The 18,184-nt window shown below is 42.6% G+C and overlaps 1 long non-coding RNA gene across 1 annotated transcript; it reads right to left on the bottom strand.

Annotated features, from left to right (window-relative positions):
- Positions 1 to 12,123: 12,123 nt before the first annotated feature.
- Positions 12,124 to 17,310, bottom strand: LOC310682694. The gene is made up of 4 exons (XR_014514108.1): positions 17,136 to 17,310; positions 16,884 to 16,994; positions 13,355 to 13,459; positions 12,124 to 13,063 (listed from the first exon to the last, which is right to left on the bottom strand). It is a non-coding gene; the product is annotated as an uncharacterized lncRNA (long non-coding RNA).
- Positions 17,311 to 18,184: the final 874 nt, after the last annotated feature.

The following is an 18,184-nucleotide window of genomic DNA, read 5'->3' as shown; positions in this document are numbered from 1 at the left end:
TAACACTCCTTACCTGGACAAATCTGTCAATTTCAGAATAATATAGACCAAGGCTACAATCCTAACCCTGCTTACCTGGAAGCAGGAATGGATCCATCTCTCAATTTCATTTCTCTTCATTTCTCATTTCTTTCTAGTCTTAAATTCAGTTCATAATAAAATCCTCATGAAAATTCATGAACATTTTATTGCAAATTTCTTCTAATAAACCCATTTTTTTGTATGGAGATTTGACTAATATACACATTTGTACAAATCAATTCTCCTAATATAATTCAATTTTTACATGTTATTTTCACTATGCATTTCTATGCATATCCCCCCCTTAATATAGGCATCTATGTACATATTGTTTGGTTGTAGAACTGCATCACAAAATTCAGAGAAGTGTGAATTTGAAGGATGGCTCCATTCTAGTTCATGCATTGGTTCGACAAGTGTGAATTTGGTAGTTTCCTATTAAAATGCAAACAAAATTGAATTTCTCCTCTACTCCTGAGTGAGCCCACGAAATTCAATAGGACTTCCATGTAGCCATGGTTAGGATTGTGCTGTTAAATTCTCACATCCTTAAAAGCTTAACCATAACTGACAAAATCTGGTTAGTTAAAAACCAGCCCATCAGTGTCAAAACAAGGTTCAACTGCCAATCCAACTGGCTTTTGTCTGTCAAGCAGGAGTGCCACCTTCTCCTTCACCTCAAGCATCAAATTGTCTTGGGCTGGCCCTGCCTTTCACCAAGTCACACTATTTTCTGACTACTCCAGTGTTGTCTACTTTGATAGGCAGCGGCCCTCCAGGATCTCAGGTAGAGGCTTTCTTTCACATCTAACTGAAATTGCTAGAGATTAGACCTTGGATCTAATCTCTTACTACTGAATTGTATCCCTCCTCCATGTAATACCATTGATCTTGTATTGCAGAACTATTTTAAAGGAGAACATGTAATTTCTCCAGGGCTGACATTCACTGGCTGAGTGAATCAATCCCTGACACCTCCAGGTAGGACTGGGAATGCCCTATCTGAAACTCTTGAGATCTGCTGCATGTCAGTGCAGACAATAAGAGCTAGAGGGACCAATGGTCTGACACTGTATAAGACAGCTTCCTACATCCCAATGTTCTCTTCCCTTCCTCACTTCCACCCATGTGTAAAGGTGGCAATGTAGTTTGCATGCAACTCTGTCTCTCTGTTTTAGCTCTGTGATCCTAATAGGACCAGTGCATAATAAACCTGTGACGATTTCTAGGCATATGATAGAACATGCAAAAGCCAGGAATGGTCTCCCAATTTTTTCACTCATGGGGCCCACATGGATCTAGAATGAAATGCTTGCAGTATTTCCACACCACCATCACTTCTTCAGCTGTCTATCCACAATTCACAAGGAGGCACTGTGGTTAGAAGTTCACTACAATTAGTCATTTAATGGCTGCTGTGCAAATAGGGGGGAAAAAATGAACAAGGGAAGGAATCAGAGCCAAAAGGCACAGAGCTGGTGGGTCAGCAATTGGCTAATCACCTCTCAGTGCAGATGACCTATGCTGTGGACCTCAGCTGGTATAAATCAGAGTAGTTTGGCTGATTTATAGAGGCTGAAAGTTTGGCTGTTTGACTCCTATGGAACTATGCCAAGTTATAATGATCTGTAAATGTGGATACAAATGGAACTCACCAGAGGCATTGCTTCCTTTGATGTGCATCCATGGCCCTCCTATTTAAACCAGGAATAACAGTCATCAGCCTAAAGCTCGGCTGAGGCAGACCTTCAACCTTGGTCGTACAGTTCTGCCTGTGCTTCTGGGACAACATGTCCTTTCCAAAACTAATCATGCTGTTCTTCAGTACACCTACTGTAGGGCTCATCAGGCCCTCCAAGACTCTGGTCCTGGCTCTCCCATTGGCACTGTTCAGTTGACCAAGCAAGGGCAGAAGGCCAAAGTCCTATAAGGCTCAGCCAATCTGAGGCATCCACACTGTCTACCGAGCGAACCCCTAATAAGCAAAGCTTGGAACATTTGGAGCTTTTTAGTTTAGAACAAGTTGAGTAAGGTGGACATGACAGAAGTTCATAAAATTATGCATAGTGTGGAGAATGTGGAAAGGACACTTTTCTTCGCTCTAGAACTCAAGGAGCCACTGATCTTCAGAGGTCTACTACCTCTGAAAGTGGAGTTAGAACATAGCCATTGTGGTCAGTCAGTAATCATCTATAAACTTATCCTTCATGAATTTGTCTAATCCTTTTCAAAAGCAATCCAAGTTGGTGGCCACCACTGATTCCTGTGAGAGTGAGTTCATAGTTTAACTGTGTGCCACGTGAGAAAGCATTTTCTCTTCATCAGTCCTGACTCTTCCAGCATTCAGCTCCACTGGATGTCCTTAAGTTCTTGTATTTTGAGGGAGGGAGAAAAGCTACCTATTCACTTTCTCTACACCATGCATAATCTCACACACCTCTACCATGCCCCCCACTCATCTTCCCCCTAAACTGCCCCCCCCAACATTGTTATGTTTCCTCATAGGGAAACTGAGATTTGAAACATCTGACGTGAGGAGTCAGAGTCTCTTTCCTTGAGTCTCAGATCAGCTTGCAGCCAAACTGCAAGCATCCTGGATTCCTGAACAGCTTTATAACAAACTTTCCAGCTGCCTCTCTGTAGAATTCTTGAAGCCAGTCTTCACTGGCTGAGGATGGCCACTGCATGGAAATCCAGAGCTGCCAAGAGGTGGGTTAAATTAATCCTTGCCAGCTTGTTCATTCGAAGGAATGTGAGCCTTTTAGCAGCCAATAGCCCTTTGAGATGTTCAGTGGTCATGCTGCCATAAAGGGAGCAAAACTCTTTCATGTGCCACTCATGGGGCCAGTAGAGCTCTGGGCTGGAGTTCCTTATGGATCCCAGCTGCCATTACACTCCACTGCTACCACACTCCCTGATTATATTGCACTGCCATCGGTACAGTAAAACTGGAAGAGAGAACTTGGCCGAACAGCTGCGTACTTAATCCTTGGTGGTGTGAGGTCCTTAATTACAGTTTCATGCTCTAGTGAGGGAGAGAGAGAGAAATGCAAACAGTAGTTTAAAGTTGCCACTTCCCCCAAGAGAAATAGCAACCTCATAACCACTTATTAGCAGATACTAATTAATGCAAAGACCTAGTTGCAAGCCTGTTGCCTAGTTTGGGGATTGATGCTCCTATTAATTGGTGCATATTAATTCATGCATATTTGACTGCCTGTTACATACTACAGTGGTACCTCGGGTTACATATGCTTCAGGTTACATACGCTTCAGGTTACACACTCCGCTAACCCAGAAATAGTGCTTCAGGTTAAGAACTTTGCTTCAGAATAAGAACAGAAATCGGGCTCTGGCGGTGCGGTGGCAGCAGAAGGCCCCATTTGCTTCAGGTTAAGAACAGTTTCAGGTTAAGAACGGACCTCCAGAACGAATTAAGTACTTAACCCGAGGTACCACTGTATTGGGATAGTTGGGTCAATAAAATGTGTGTGATATATATGGTCTTATATTGACCACATAACAATGCCAAAATGGGCTTTGATTGTTATTAAGCACTAATATAGTACTTTTAATGAATGAAGGCTTTCATGTGGATTACCACCTCTGTCCTGCTTAGCAAACTGTGTTAGGAAGGTTGCACATGTTCTCATTTTACAGATGCAAACTGAGGCATATAGATGATAGATAGATAGGTGATCATGGGTAGGCAAACTAAGGCCCAGGGGTCGGATCTGGCCCAATTGCCTTCTAAATCCAGCCTGCAGACGATCTGGGAATCAGCATGTTTTTACATGAGTAGAATGTGTGCTTTTATTAAAAATGCATCTCTGGGTGATTTGTGGGGCATAGGAATTCATTCACCCCCCCAAAAAAATATAGTCCGACCCCCCACAAGGTCTGAGGGACAGTGGATGGGCCCCCTGCTGAAAAAGTTTGCTGACCCCTGTAGATGATAGATAGAGATAGATAGAGAGAGAGTGCCATGACAACCCAACACTCTCAGCTGAGAGGGACTTAAATCTGCATCTGAAGTTCAGCTTGGCATCCATTGGGCTATGAGATTTGGAGAGAAAGCCATCTTTATCGAAATTATATTTTGTTTTGAAGAACTCTGAGGATCTCTCAGCTAGCTCCACAGAACACTTATTGTGCTCCAGAAGTGACAGGAGGTGTTATAAGTGCCACTTTTCCAATGCTCAAAGTGACTTGCAAGGACAGGACACTGGATAGGGCAGAATAAAAGAACAATTGAAAATGTTTTGAAGCAACCAACACATTCATAGGAAGACAGGAAGTTGCCTTATTCCAGGGCAGACCATTGAAACATTTATCTCAGCAGTGGTGCTCCTGGGTTTCAAGAAGGGAGTCTCTCCAAGCCTACCTGGGGATGTCAGGCACAGTACCTGTAATCTTCTGCATGCAAGACAGATGCTCTACCACTAGGCATGGGTGAATCTGTCAATTTCAGTTTCACTCACTTTCTCACTTTTCTAATCTTAAATTCAGTTCTTCATATTTCCACATCAGTTTATGACTTGGAGGAAAGGTGGAATATAAAAGCTTAAAGAATATATCCAAAATAGAACAGTGAAAAGTATTTGTTTGTTTGTTTGTTTTTTTGTTTGCAAAGGGGGGAAAAAAGTTTATGAAATGTGAGGACAGCTTTTGTCACAGCACTAGTGGATTTCACCCAAAGAAGAACAGAAAGACGAGACCCTCATCAACCCTGCATCATTCTTGGGATTTAGCAAGGTTATGACTTGCACAACCACGTCCCTCCTCTTCGCCAGTCGAGTTCTTATCATTCTGGAAGAACCAAAACCTCCCCTTTAACCCACTGAGATCAGCAGCTTCTTAAAACTAAAACATTTATGGGAGCCACCAAACTACAACAGCAAATGATTGGAGTTTTGATGTTTACCTTGTTGGAATGACGGCGGGGAAGCTTTTCTTGTTTCCAGCTCTTTCATCCCCCCATTTTTGCCCTAAAGCAAGAAAGAATTCAAGCTGCCTCACTCTGCCAGGACCCTTTCCTTGGCTAAGTTGACGCTGCTTTGCACAATTTTTTAAAAAGCTAGCGCTGAAGCTGAAGTTGCTGCAGGGGTAGGTGGCTTCTTTCATACCGTCAGTAATGCTGCTACTTCTTCTTTTTTCAAATCTATACTTTGGATATAAAATGCATTATTTTGTTCCTTTTTTGTTCTACAACCCTTTTTCAAAGCTGGCAGAAAGCAGAAGATAGCCACCCAATTGATTGAGACTTCAACGCAACGTGCCTTAGTGGTATTATTTTCAACCAAGAATGTCAATACAACTCCTTAAAGAGACGTCAACGGTATTAGCTTTAGTGACTGCCTTTGCAGAGATTTCTTTCAGGTTGACTTAAATGTCAGATGTCATTAATGCTGGATGTTCAGACAGTCCTCCGGTGTAAGCATCTTCCGCAGCGGAGGGTGAAAGGGTCACAGGTAAGCACAGCCACAAAGAGAAATAAAGCACATTCTGCCATACGTTATGTAGGCAGCAAATGGTACCAGAGGAAAAAGCTGGATGCAATACGTGTCGAGATACAGGAATTCACCTTAGTGACAAATCAAGATACAACAGTGGATCTTGAAACTTGTAGCTAACACAGTCTGCTTCCTGTTAAAATTTCTTTCTTTCATATATATATATATATATATATAGTCAAAGAAGAAGAAGAAGAGAGGAAGTCAGACTTCCAAGTTCAAAACCCTGTGTGCATCTTTGAGGATGAGAAAAATGAACTATTGATCAGGCAATTGACAAATGCAATAGAAATTTTATATGGCTCAAGAGAGACCCCTGAATAATTTAGAAGTGTGCCAAATATGAGTGACGGCCAGCAGTGGGGGGGTATTGATTACTTAAAAAAAAACCCCGAGAAAGGCCCCGTGCTGTGGGCTGGGAGGATAAAGCAGAATGCCAGCAAATAGAAAGGAGAAAACAGGAGCAAAGCCATTAAGGACGTCGTGCTACCAGACACTGCCAGACGTGGAAGTTGGAGAGACAGTCAGGTGGGGCGTCCCTGCTCTCTCTCCCTTCCCAATCAATAATAGCATGTCAAAACATAAAATGCAGGCTTTTGCTCTTAACTAAAATGTGTCTTAAGATTTTTTAAAAGCATTGATTCAAGATGGATCAATGAAGATCCAGGGATGGATATATATATATATATATATATATATATGCACAAAAAGGGGGTAATATGACTTGGTACATCATTGTCCAAGACCTCATTATGAATGTCCTGTTTATATTAAGAATCTTTTTGTCAGGGGAGGTTAAAAAGAGTCAGGTCAAGGAGCTTGGCATTGTTTCAGATGGGAAGTCAGAAAGATCAGTGGTGACGGGGGGGGGGGCAGAATTGGTTTAGAAGATGATGAGAAAAGGGCTATATCTTGGACCTTTCTGTGATTTGATTATAATATGCATTTGAGCATCTTGGAATATCAGGAGATGCCTGTACTGAGGTGAACAATTGCCTCCACCTGTCCCAGGTTAAGAACATAAGAAGAGCTGTGCTGGATCAGGCCAATGGCCCATTCCAGTGCAGAATTCTGTTTTCACAGTGGCCAAGCAGCTGTTTGACAAGAAGCCTGCATGTGGGAGCAAATTCTATAATTTAACTATGCATTACCCAGACTGACTCTTCTCCCTGTCCTTGTTTATATCATATCCTTCCTTATACAGGATGCTGTCTTGCTGTTATATACTGGGCAAATGGCTGTACAGATATATTTTGGTGATCCATTTCATCTTTTGGGGAGATGTATAGGAGGTCACACTACCGTGGAGCAGCCCACAACACAACTAGTTTTCTGTGCTGTCCTGTGTGATGGACAGAAACCAAAACAAGCTGATTCACCCACCCCCACCTACCATGTTGCAGATCCAGTATTTTGGGTACTATTTGACCCACATTAAAAGTTTAATTTCAAGTGTTATGTGTGTTGGTCAGTCAAGAAAATACCCTTTTATGATTCGAAATGTCACAGTTGTAGTTGTCAGAGAATAACAAATATTATAACAGCAATAGTAGTAATAATCTTTTGTTGTTGTTTTAAAATAATCATCTTAGAATTTGGGGAAAAAAAGACTACCAGTTCTTCACAGAACAAGTTGCAAAATTACAAAATTCATCATAAAGACAATTATAGGAACTCATTTTAAAAGTCTTTCCTCTGCTCCAGTTTTTAAGTACCTTTTCTTAAGAACAATACCATATTTTACCAGCGTAAGGATTTGCATGGCCTTGAAACTCCCATACAAAGAGGCTCTAAATCTTTGCCATCAATAAAAGATATTCCCATTTGCAAACTCCTGCTGTTCTCCTCGTTGTTTGGTGAAAACCTGAAAAGGCTCGTGGAAAATAATTATTTTGCTGCACACGGGTTTTCATTGTTGATAGGAATCTGAACAGCAGACTCTCCCTAAGAGACATCTAAGAGAAACCTTGTCATTACATCCTTTGACCTGGGTAATTAGGCATAAAACCAGGGACACCTGCTTCTTGATTGGTGAAATGTGAAGCATAAAAGTGGAGTCCTAGGAGGTCCCTCTTCCCCTCATCTCCCCTTCATGAGGAAGTGAAATGGTTCAAATGCTAGAGTTGCAAGAACAAAAGAGAAGCTCTTGTGAAGTGGGGTAGCCCATGGAAGCACAAGATTCATTGTATTATTTTTTATATCTATTGGAGAGCCAAGTTTAGCTATTTCATTATGCAGAATGTTCTTTCATCCTGCCTGGGGTGGGAATTGGCTTTCTGCCAGTGATGACCTCAGTACAATCTCTCTCTCTCTCTCTCTCTCTCTCTCGTGTGTGACGTTCTTTCATGTACAATGTAGAAATCTGCCCTATGTTTTCAGAACCATTACTCTCTCCAGCCATGGAGGCATAGCATAGCCAGAACAAAGTCATCACTATACTCACACCCCCTTGCTCAGACGACAAGACCCCCTTTTTGGTGTACTGATGTGGTCCAATGCATTTGGCACCAGCTTGGCTGCAGGAGTTGCCAGAGGGAAGCATCAAGGAGTTATCCAACCATTTTAGGGACTCCACTCCAGATTATTGTAGGGTTTACTACTTAGCCTTTTCTTTTCTCAAAGATATCCTGCACCAGAGTTTTCCTTCTCTTTGATGGGCTATGTTCCCAAGTTGACAAGCCCCATCTGCCCCTCACTTTCCTCTATAGCATGTGGAGAAACTACCTTCTTCACTATTGGTCTCGTCCACGCAATCCACCACAATCCACTGGAGCCTCAAACGCTAACTCACTGAGGGTTTGAGACCCATTGGCTACTCTCACCTGGTTTAGCCGACCAGTCAAAGCCAGTCCTGGGGTGTGGGTGCTGTCACATGCTGACAGCTACAGGTGAAAGCTGAGTGCAGGTTGGGGTTCAAAGGTGGACAAAGTATCCAGAAGGAGAACAATGTGTCCCTACCAGAAATACTACCCCTCCCCTAACACCCTATTTGCCCATGTACTTGCACAGAAAGTAGATGTAAATGAAAGGCAACTCATGGGGATCTGCATTGATCATTGTGATGCATCTGTAATTATTATTATTGTATAATCTTAAAAGGTTATATAAACTTAGAAGGGGCATGGCTGTGAGGGAGCATGGCTGTGTTGCTCATAAAGGCACTTTTGAATGTGCCACTCCACTACTGACAACAAATGAATGACAAAACCAATGCAGACCTTCAGGCATTTCCATTATTTCAATGTGACTGTTCTGAGTAGAATTTAAATAGCTACAATCCGATGAAAATGAATGCAGAAACAAAAGTAGTCACAGATCTTTGTGTTTCCCTCATGGCCAGCTTCACAGGACAGTCCATGATCAAGTGGGGGGGGGGGGATAAATTAAACTCCATGGAACACAAACCCCACAAAATTCCATGCCATCTCTGTGGCATTCACAATTCTATACTAGTCCCAGCGCAGACTGGAGCTCTTAACACCTTCTTTGTTACAATTGCTGGGCTGGATCATCTGTTTAGTGCTGTCATCGGCAGGCTTCCTGTGTTATACATTTTTTATATTTAATTACGTTTTTAAACACATAATCTCCCCAGTGGCTTGAACAATGGGCATCTGCTTTTCTAAGTACTCACATTAATGACTGGGGTTTGTAGCTGTTAGGTAATTTGAAATGCCTTTGGTTTTCCAGAATAGTCGTACACTCATTTCAGTAATAATACATGATGTTTAGAAAGCTTCGTTCCCAGAGCACTTAAACTAATTACGACTCATAATATCCCTGGGAGACAGGTACAATATTCTTATGTTCTAGAGGTGAGGAAAACTGAGACTGAGAGGTAAAACAGCTTGACCAGGTCAGCCTGGCTAGGGAGGGGGCAGGAATCCTATAAGTAAAGTCATTGTCTCAGTGTCAGCCCTTATGGAGTCAAAATGGCACCACACATGCACAGAAACCACCAAATTCAATTACCACTTTAAGGCACGATCCTACATACATTAATCTATAGCCACACTAGATATGAGCCTTTTTTCAGAGGCTGTCTGGAATACGACAAGCGTCTATGGGGTCACAGTCTATGAAATAAGCCCTGGCAGGTTCATATTGGGGAGGTGGGAGTAGATGAAGGACAGAAACACATGAATGCAAGTAGGGGTGTCTGTCTGGGGGCCACATTTCCTTGTGAGAAACTTTCCAGGGGCCACACAAGCCAGTGGTAAGGGGGGCTGATGTAAAAGTGAGCAGAGCAATGGATGTAACTTTTACCTTTGTATGATGGGTGACATTCTAGCTACACAACACTCACCCTTTCACACACACCTACAGCTCCCTCCATCCTACTTTCAGGCAAGCAAGAGGCAATATGACAGTGGAAGGCCAGATACTAGCCAGAAAAAAGCGTTCAGGGAAGGTGTGGTCAATCTACCTTAGGTGTGTGGCCTGTGGACAGCCCTGAGGTCCCAACAGATAGTCCTGAGGGGATGTGCTTGGTTCCCGGGCTGCATGGCAGTTAAGATAGGGGTCAGTGTTGATCAAAATGTGCCATGAAAGGCTCACAATGGTCTAACAGTCTAATATAATGTACCAGCGGAAAATGCATTAATCCAAATGCATCAATACAATATGATTCTATACACTACACACAGTGCTGTCAAATTCTGCATCTGCTGAAGTTTCTGAACCGTCTTCAGTGGCAGTACCACATATAATGCATTGCAGTAATCTAACCTAGAGGTTACCATAGCACAGACAACAGAAGTTGGGCTATCCTTGTCCAGATAGCGGCACAGATGGATTGGTGACATTGTCCAACGTTATTCGCTGTGGTGTCACACCACGACCACTGGTGTGAATGGAATAGAGTGTATTATGCTGGCATCTTGGTCAAAGAGCCACAGTTGCATAACACAACAGGCACTGCACTGTGAAAGAAGCACTGGAAAATGGGACAGAAGCACTAGCATTATAATCAGGAAAACTAATACAAATATTCCCCACGTTTGAATGCACTCAAACACTATGGTAGATTGTGGCCATGGGTGCTGTTCCCATGACTTTCTATCATTCTCATCATAAGGATTTATCTTTTTGAAGCACCATTCCATGAGTCGTCCGTAAAGTGTATTCAAAATTATACTGCCCATTATGTGCCAAAGGTTACTGAGTGCACAGAAGGCCATCGAGGGAGGCAAAGTAATATGTGAAGATCATTCTCTCTCTCTCTCAACCCCTCCCACATTGCCACTTTCTCATTAAAGTTTAATGTATCCTTGCTACTGACAGTGGCACTATAATATTTCTGGAAAATAGAGGAGGGTGGGAAAGAATGACAAAAGAAGGGAATTTGCGTGAAACTAAAACCTCTCATCTTGGGACTCTGTAGGCTTTCATTTAACCATTTTTCTGAAGCATGGGCTGACTGCTCTATCAGATTCATGGTGGACAAGCTTAGGTCTAAATTTATTTCCTCTTACATCAATTAATGGCTGCATTTTTGATTTTCCATTTGCTAGACATAAAGATTGTCGGCTTTCAGCACATTTATTACAACTTTGTCTGCCTTCTATGACTCTTAACATTCTTAGTAACTAGCTCAGCCATAATGGGGGTAATCATGCATTTTATTCTACAATTTTTCATCATTGGTATTACTCTTCTTCTCTGGGATTTTGCATTAAAATTTTTTTGGGTAGCAATGTAATCTTTGCAATGTACTGTGATTCTAATTCAATAGAGTCCATGTAGTGTCATTTTCTAAAAGCTACAACAGTACCAAGCATCTGTTCATCTGGGAAATGGAAGCATGAAGGATTCATACCCCCCCCCCCCATGTTTCATGGATGAAAGAAGGAAAAGCCTTGCAACATGCCTTGTCATTCATAAGAGGGATGTTGAAGTATTCAAATGAAAATGGAAATAGAAATCTCAAAAGTTTGCTTATTTAGTTTGGATCTGGAATGGAAATCAATATGGCAAACTTGATTGGTATTAGCTGTTGCTGCTTTCAATTGACAAATAATATGTAATTGGTGACCCTCCGCTCTATTTCCATTCTGTTTCTTTTGCATTGAAATGAATGGGGTGGAATAACTAATGGCCATGTAATTACATGATTTATATAATCTATTTAATTATGAAAATCACATAAGTTACATGATTTTACCCCATGGACAGTGAGACAAATATTGTAGTTTTTGGTAGAAGACGGAGTGCAGCAGAACAGAAACAGTGCTGCATGCAACAAATGCAGTGTGGAACAGGCAGTGATGTCTTCTCACAAATCTACTTTCATTCCCACCACACACACACACACACACACACAGTTCTAAGGTTTTGGACACCCCAGCTTAAAGGAATTCTCAGAGGTGCTTTTTGTCCAGTTTTCAATGGAAGCACTGCAGACGTGCCCAAATTGCAGTGTTCTTTTTATTTTCTCAAAGCTGAGATAGAAGAAAGATTCCCCACATAAAGAGTCTAAAAGCTAGGAGGAAATCATTATAGCTCTTACAATGGTTGAGTCTAAAAGCCATCTTCCACCAGAAACACTCAACATGGCCAATGGCCAGGGTTGATGGGAGTTGAAGTTGGCAACATCTTGATGACAACAGCTTCCTCAACTCCTGGCGGAGACATTTCAGAACTTGATCCAGAGTGAAGTAGTGCTTTAATTACAATAGGGAGGCAGGTGAGATGAGCCCCAACCCTTTGGTGATTGTTCTTAGATGGATTATGGGAGAGGACATCTGGGAGAGAACACAGGATGTGGAGCTACTGCAGGAACTGGTGGCCCTCCAGATGCTGGACTCTAGATCCCATCACCCCCAGGCAGCACAACCAATGGTCAGGGATGATGGGAGTTGTAGTTAAACAGCATCTGGAGGGTCATAGCTTCCTCACTTCTCACCTAGCGGATCTTACTATGGCTCCCTGTGTCCCCTCCATAATCTGAGCAGTGCTTTGAAAGCACGCAGCGAGAGAAACAGAGATCATGCCATGCTGCCACAATCAAGGTCAGGAGAGACAATAGGGTTATAATCACTTTGTAACATTCAGCTCAGCTTTGCTATAGTTCCTTGCTGCTCCAGAGGAATTTGTGGACAGGTGTTGACAGAGTGGCAGAAGCAGGAAGGAATTTTGCAGACATTAAGAGCGGTCAGTGAACATTTAAGCTGAAAGACAACAAAAGCATTTGAGAGCGCAGTGCATATGAAATGCTGCTGAAATAAGCACACAAATGTTTTTTTCCTGGTAAGTTCTTCTATTTGAATGGCGACTAAGAGTATAAGTAGTAACCATAATATGAAAGGATACATGATCAGCAATTTTTGTATTCTAATCTAGAGGTGGCCTAGGAGGACAGGGGGTTGAAGACAGGGTCCCTGTCTCCAGAATCCAAAAATCATTCAATCATTGTGAAAGGGAGCTTTGTAGGCACTGAGCAGAAGTCTTCCTACCTTTTGTGTTGATTGGAGCCAATCAGGGCAAAAGGAGGTGAGTCAGACACTTAGGATTGGCTCCTGGAGAAGGTGCTTGGGAAGAAAACAATACTTTAACCCACAATGCAGTATAGCTGCAATAGAAACATACTTGTACAAAAAACAGCCAGGATATCAAACTGCATTGAACAAGGCAGCAATGGCTGTGCAAAGAAAGTCACATGAAATAAAAATAAACAGAGATACCCCCCCCCCGATCAAAAATAAAAATAAAAATCTGACAAGAGATGGAATTGAAAGCAAAATTCCACTTGAGGGCTTCTATGTGTGCTTGCAAATAACACACCACATTTTCTATTCAGAAGGGGGGGGGGACCCACATACTTCTATTCTCTTGCTTGAGGAACACGTTCCTCTCTGTGGTTGACTCTCTCTGCATTGTCACTCTGCCAAAATCCAGTCAGTGAAAATGTTTCTGGCCCTACAAGACTGGAGATAACATAATAAGGAATGTAAGCACAGTTAGATAAATTAATTTCAAGGTCAAACATGGAGACAATGTGAAATGGATGCATGGGGCAGGTAATAGATGGGAATTCGTGTGCATACTGATCTCGCTGTTAAAGGCAGATGTTAACCGATAATTGAATCTGAAATGTAACTGATGTTTTCGCCTGCCCTCTTCCATTAAAAAAATTGTAGGAGATGCAAAAATCAAAGATTATTCAAAGAATTAGGATATGAAAAGCATGTTAGATCACTAAACTCCAATTAGTTAAATTAAATTGTATACCATTATCTACCTGTTGCTTTATTGGTGGCTAGCATTAGCACTCAAGCTAGCACAATAATAAAATTAGGGAATAACACTTTAATTGAATTGCACTTAAAAGGATCACACTGACAAAAACGATTGTATCTGGCTGTAATGCACACCTTTTCTCCCTTCGCTCTCCTTCCCAGCAATCATTAAATCCAATGAAATGAAAGTCACAGGATCTTGACAGCTTTCCGAAATAATGTGTAAACTAGGCTGAAATTGCAGAGCATCTAATCAATTTAGGGAGGTCTCATTAGGGCTTAGGTAGATTTACTAAAAAACAGAGACGAAAAGAAAATCGATTAAATAATCAAAGCAAATCACTGCACACTGAGGCTAGCCAGCTAATTGTGTCGATGTGACAAGAATGTTCTGCTGTCTGCAACAATTCATTATAAATATATACACACAACTCCCCCAAAAGAAAACGAAAAACAATTGTCCTAAATAATTCCAGGATTGATATTCAGAAATGTGGTTCAGATTGTTCTGGTGCCAGATTTTCCCTGCTCCCTTAGCTTCTGCTCCTAATCAACGGATCCTATGCTATGCTTAACTCTGAGTAGTCAGTCAAGCTCTTTGAATACCTGCTTATTAATTATAAGACTATACGCCAGATTGTTGCTGGCATTGGGTTTTGGTTGACGCAGAACAAATGTTGTCTGACCAGAGGACCAAAGTAGATATTACTAGACACCAGCACACACACGCCAAAACAGTTCTTGGGAACAGTGGTGTATAAGGATTTTATTAAGGATTCTTTTTGCAGCCAATAAGTCTCTCCTTGTGGCTTCCCCCCTGTTCCTCTGCGGCTGTTTCCTCTTTCTGATGGCAGCTAATGCAAAATGGCCTGTTTGGATGCGATGCTTACGCATAAAGCAATCTGAGCTGGGTAATTTAGCAGATTAATGAGACCAGCAAATCGGCATTTAAAACCCAGACGTATCTGCAGCACTCATTCTCCGTCTGTTTAGGCAACCTGGGGACGTGGCCGGTCACCTTTTCCAATATACTTTTCCCCGCTCACGTGATAAATCACACTCACTCCTGATTTCGCTAGGTTTTCTAGCACAGCCCTCCGCTCAGTTTGACTGGCCGTGGGCCTCAGAGGACACGGAATGAAACACGGAGACCATTCTTCAAGGTTTTCACTCGAGTTAGGTAGCAGGTCTGACCTAGGGTTGCCATCTCCCCAGCCCCCCGTCCCCGTGTGCTCACGGACAGGAGCTTTGTGTTTCTAACAGCTGCATAGCAAGTAGATTTCCTTCATCACTACACCCCTGCAGTGCACCTGTTGATAGTCTATCTTTCATTCAGTTATAAAAGCTACAGTATCTGGGCAAAAAAGAAAAGAAAAGCAGCCTATGAGCCCTGGTGGATCAGCCCCAAAACTCAGCTAGTCCATCATCCTATTATCACAGTGGCCAACCAGATGCCGACGGGAAGCCCACACACAGGACTTGAGGGCCACAGTGATTCCCAACAACTTATATTCAGAGGCATATTGCCTCTGGCAATGGACAGAGAATGCAGCTGTTGTGACTTGCAGCCATTGATAGCCTCATCCTCCACGAATTCGTCTAAACTCCTTTTTCTTTTCTTTTCTGCGCATTATCTATTTTAATTGCTTTGAAACATCGCATCTTCCAATATTTTTGTACTCAAATCATTTTTTGTAAAGTATGTGCAGGCTTATCATACCCATGTTGATCAGGACAGGCCAAAGCTCAATAAAACAGCATCCATCTTGCATGCAGAAAAAGGTTCCACATTCAATCCCCATAATTGCCAGGTAGGGCTTTTTTTAAGGCAGTCCAAGATGGCAGCCACCACTACATCCTGAGGCTGTGAATTCCACAGTTAAAACATCATGTTGCGGGGAAAAGTCCTTCTTTTTACCTGCCCCGAATCTTCCAGTGTTCAGCAACAATTTTGGATGGGCACAACAGTACTCTCTCTACTCTAGTTCCCCAGAAAATGGTATTCAGAGACATCTCTGATACTAGAGTTGGTGTATCCTCATCATGCCCAGCAGCCTTTAGTATCCTTATCCTCCAGGGAATTTGCTTAATCCTCTTTGAAACGGCAGATTGATGGTTTTTCTGTGGGTGCATTCTGCAACATGCCATTGATGTAATAATAGTGAATATGTAGTGGGTTTATACTGGACTGTCCACACTTCACGCCACGTTATGGAGGTGTTCACATTACTGCCTTAGAGCACAGGGAAGTTGCCTGCCCCCCTGGCCCAGTGCATTTCACAGCTCCCCCCCCCCCTAGCTGTTCACATCAGCACAACTTCATTAGTGCCGCATTAGTTTCTGTTTGTATGGATGCCAGGCAGTGCTGACAAGATAGGGATGTCTTTATCCTATGCATAGGAATGGCTTAAGGATTCCAGTCAGTGTGAAGCTGGTTTGAGAAGCAACACACCTTTCTTATATAAAAGAAGTACAGAATACATGCACATTTTGGATAATAATGTTGGTGTATGAAAATGGACTGTGAGCCAGTGTAGAGGTAGGTGTGTTGGAATAGGACCTGTGAGAACAGGGTTCAAATCCATGGGTGGATGACTTTGGGCCAGTCACTGTCTCTCAGCCAAACCTACCTTACAGGGTTGTTGTGGGGATTGTATGAAGGGGGGAGAGACATGTACCCCACCTTGAGCTCTTTGGAGAGAAAAGATGGAATAACAATGGAAACACAGTGAGTGCACAGCCAATGCAGGTTTGAACACAGCCTACTAGTTTTTCTGCAATGCATGAAAATTCTTTATTTTATTGTTTCTGTATGGAGGGACCTTCTTGTACTATGTAGCACAGCAAAAATGGGAGAAAAGTAAACTGGTATATAAAAAAAAACATGTGGTATAAAGATTTATAGTATAAAAAACCTACAGGGTTTCAGCAGAAAGCTACAGGACATGCCCACTGGAAATGAAGCAGTTATGTCCAGGTCAAAAGTATTGCAAGTGCAATCGGTATTGAAAGTGAGACTGCATATAACTTCCGCAATAACATCAGAAGCACAAGTCATCATAATGAAAAGGACGTCTGTTGGGATCCATGGTGAGAGGACATGCTTACATACCAATTTTCGTCAGTAGTTGTGAGGTCTCGGAAAGAGGAGGCAGGGGCTGCTTGATGATTTCTGCCGGTGACTCTCAGCTAAGCTGCTGCACTTCACACGCCTGTGCTGTCGCTGGGAAAGGATAAACAGCATTATCTAGACTTCAATGAGTCAATAAAATCCTCAATCGGGGCTCTGCATGCCTTCCATTCCTGATAGCCACTGGAATTTACTGAGTGAAGTTGAAGGAATCCAATAAAGCTGCAAAATTACCAGTGAGAGGAGCATAACTCACTCAGACATGAATGCTCAACTCAAGGAGACGAAAGAAATCCCGAGAGACTCGCAGAGGCTGCTGTGCGAGGATAAGGCAGGTAAAAGTCAGCCAAAGAAGCCAAAATAAGAAGGCGGCTTGGATCTGCAGAGGATGGCATACTCCATTCTGCTCTCACAAAGCCTGAATAGGGAGGGAACAGGGAAGGAAGGTGTCTGTCTGCAGGGAAGATCAACTGGAGGGAGTTCTAGAATAGATTCAAAGCTTTTTCTTGGAATCATTTAGGCATCATGTCATGGGATCTATAGAATGACTGGGGTCCAGCCATTTATTTATTGAAGAAGAAAGTGGGGATACATGTGTCCGAGGCTCAAGCATGCCTTGAAGTTATCTCCTTGAAGCCAGAAGCAGGGCTGATGTCATAGGAACACTTGAAGCAGATTTTGCAGAATCAGACCCATCTAGCCCAGTCCTGTTCACACTGACTGGCAGCAGTTCTCCAGGAGTCTTCCTCAGCCTTATCTGGAGACACTGAAGATGGAACTGGATACCTTGTACATGCAAAGCAGATGCTCTGCCACCGAGCTATGTTCCTTCCCCTACTCTCTGAGTGGCCATGTGTGCTGTAGGGACCTAGAACAAGCCAGAGGTCTAACCCCATCTAGGCCATGTGGTTCCCATTTAGGGGTCCAAGGACCTGTGGGGGTCCACAGAACACACCCAGGGGGTCCACAGCCCCATCCTTTGCCTCCTCCCAACTATTTATTTTGGTCATTTTTGCATGGTAATATCATAATTTTTCTGGTCTGTTTTAGGGCTGTGTGATTTTTTTCAACATATTGGTCAAAATTGGTTTTGAAATCATACTGCAAGAATGATTTTGACCTGGGAATATGCAGCAATATATTGCTCCTCATGGGAAGGAGAGCAGGGCAACTAATTTCAAGGCACCACCAATATCGCACAATGATCTCAGCCGATAACGCTGCTGATCTGAGCTGCCTTCCCTCAAGCTGGGGGAGACCAGGGCAGCTGATTGCCCTCACTT

The sequence above is a fragment of the Podarcis tiliguerta genome (assembly GCF_965153285.1).
Source record: "Podarcis tiliguerta genome assembly, chromosome: 8".
Lineage (NCBI taxonomy): Eukaryota > Metazoa > Chordata > Lepidosauria > Squamata > Lacertidae > Podarcis > Podarcis tiliguerta.
This window is presented reverse-complemented; position numbering and strand designations above follow the sequence as displayed.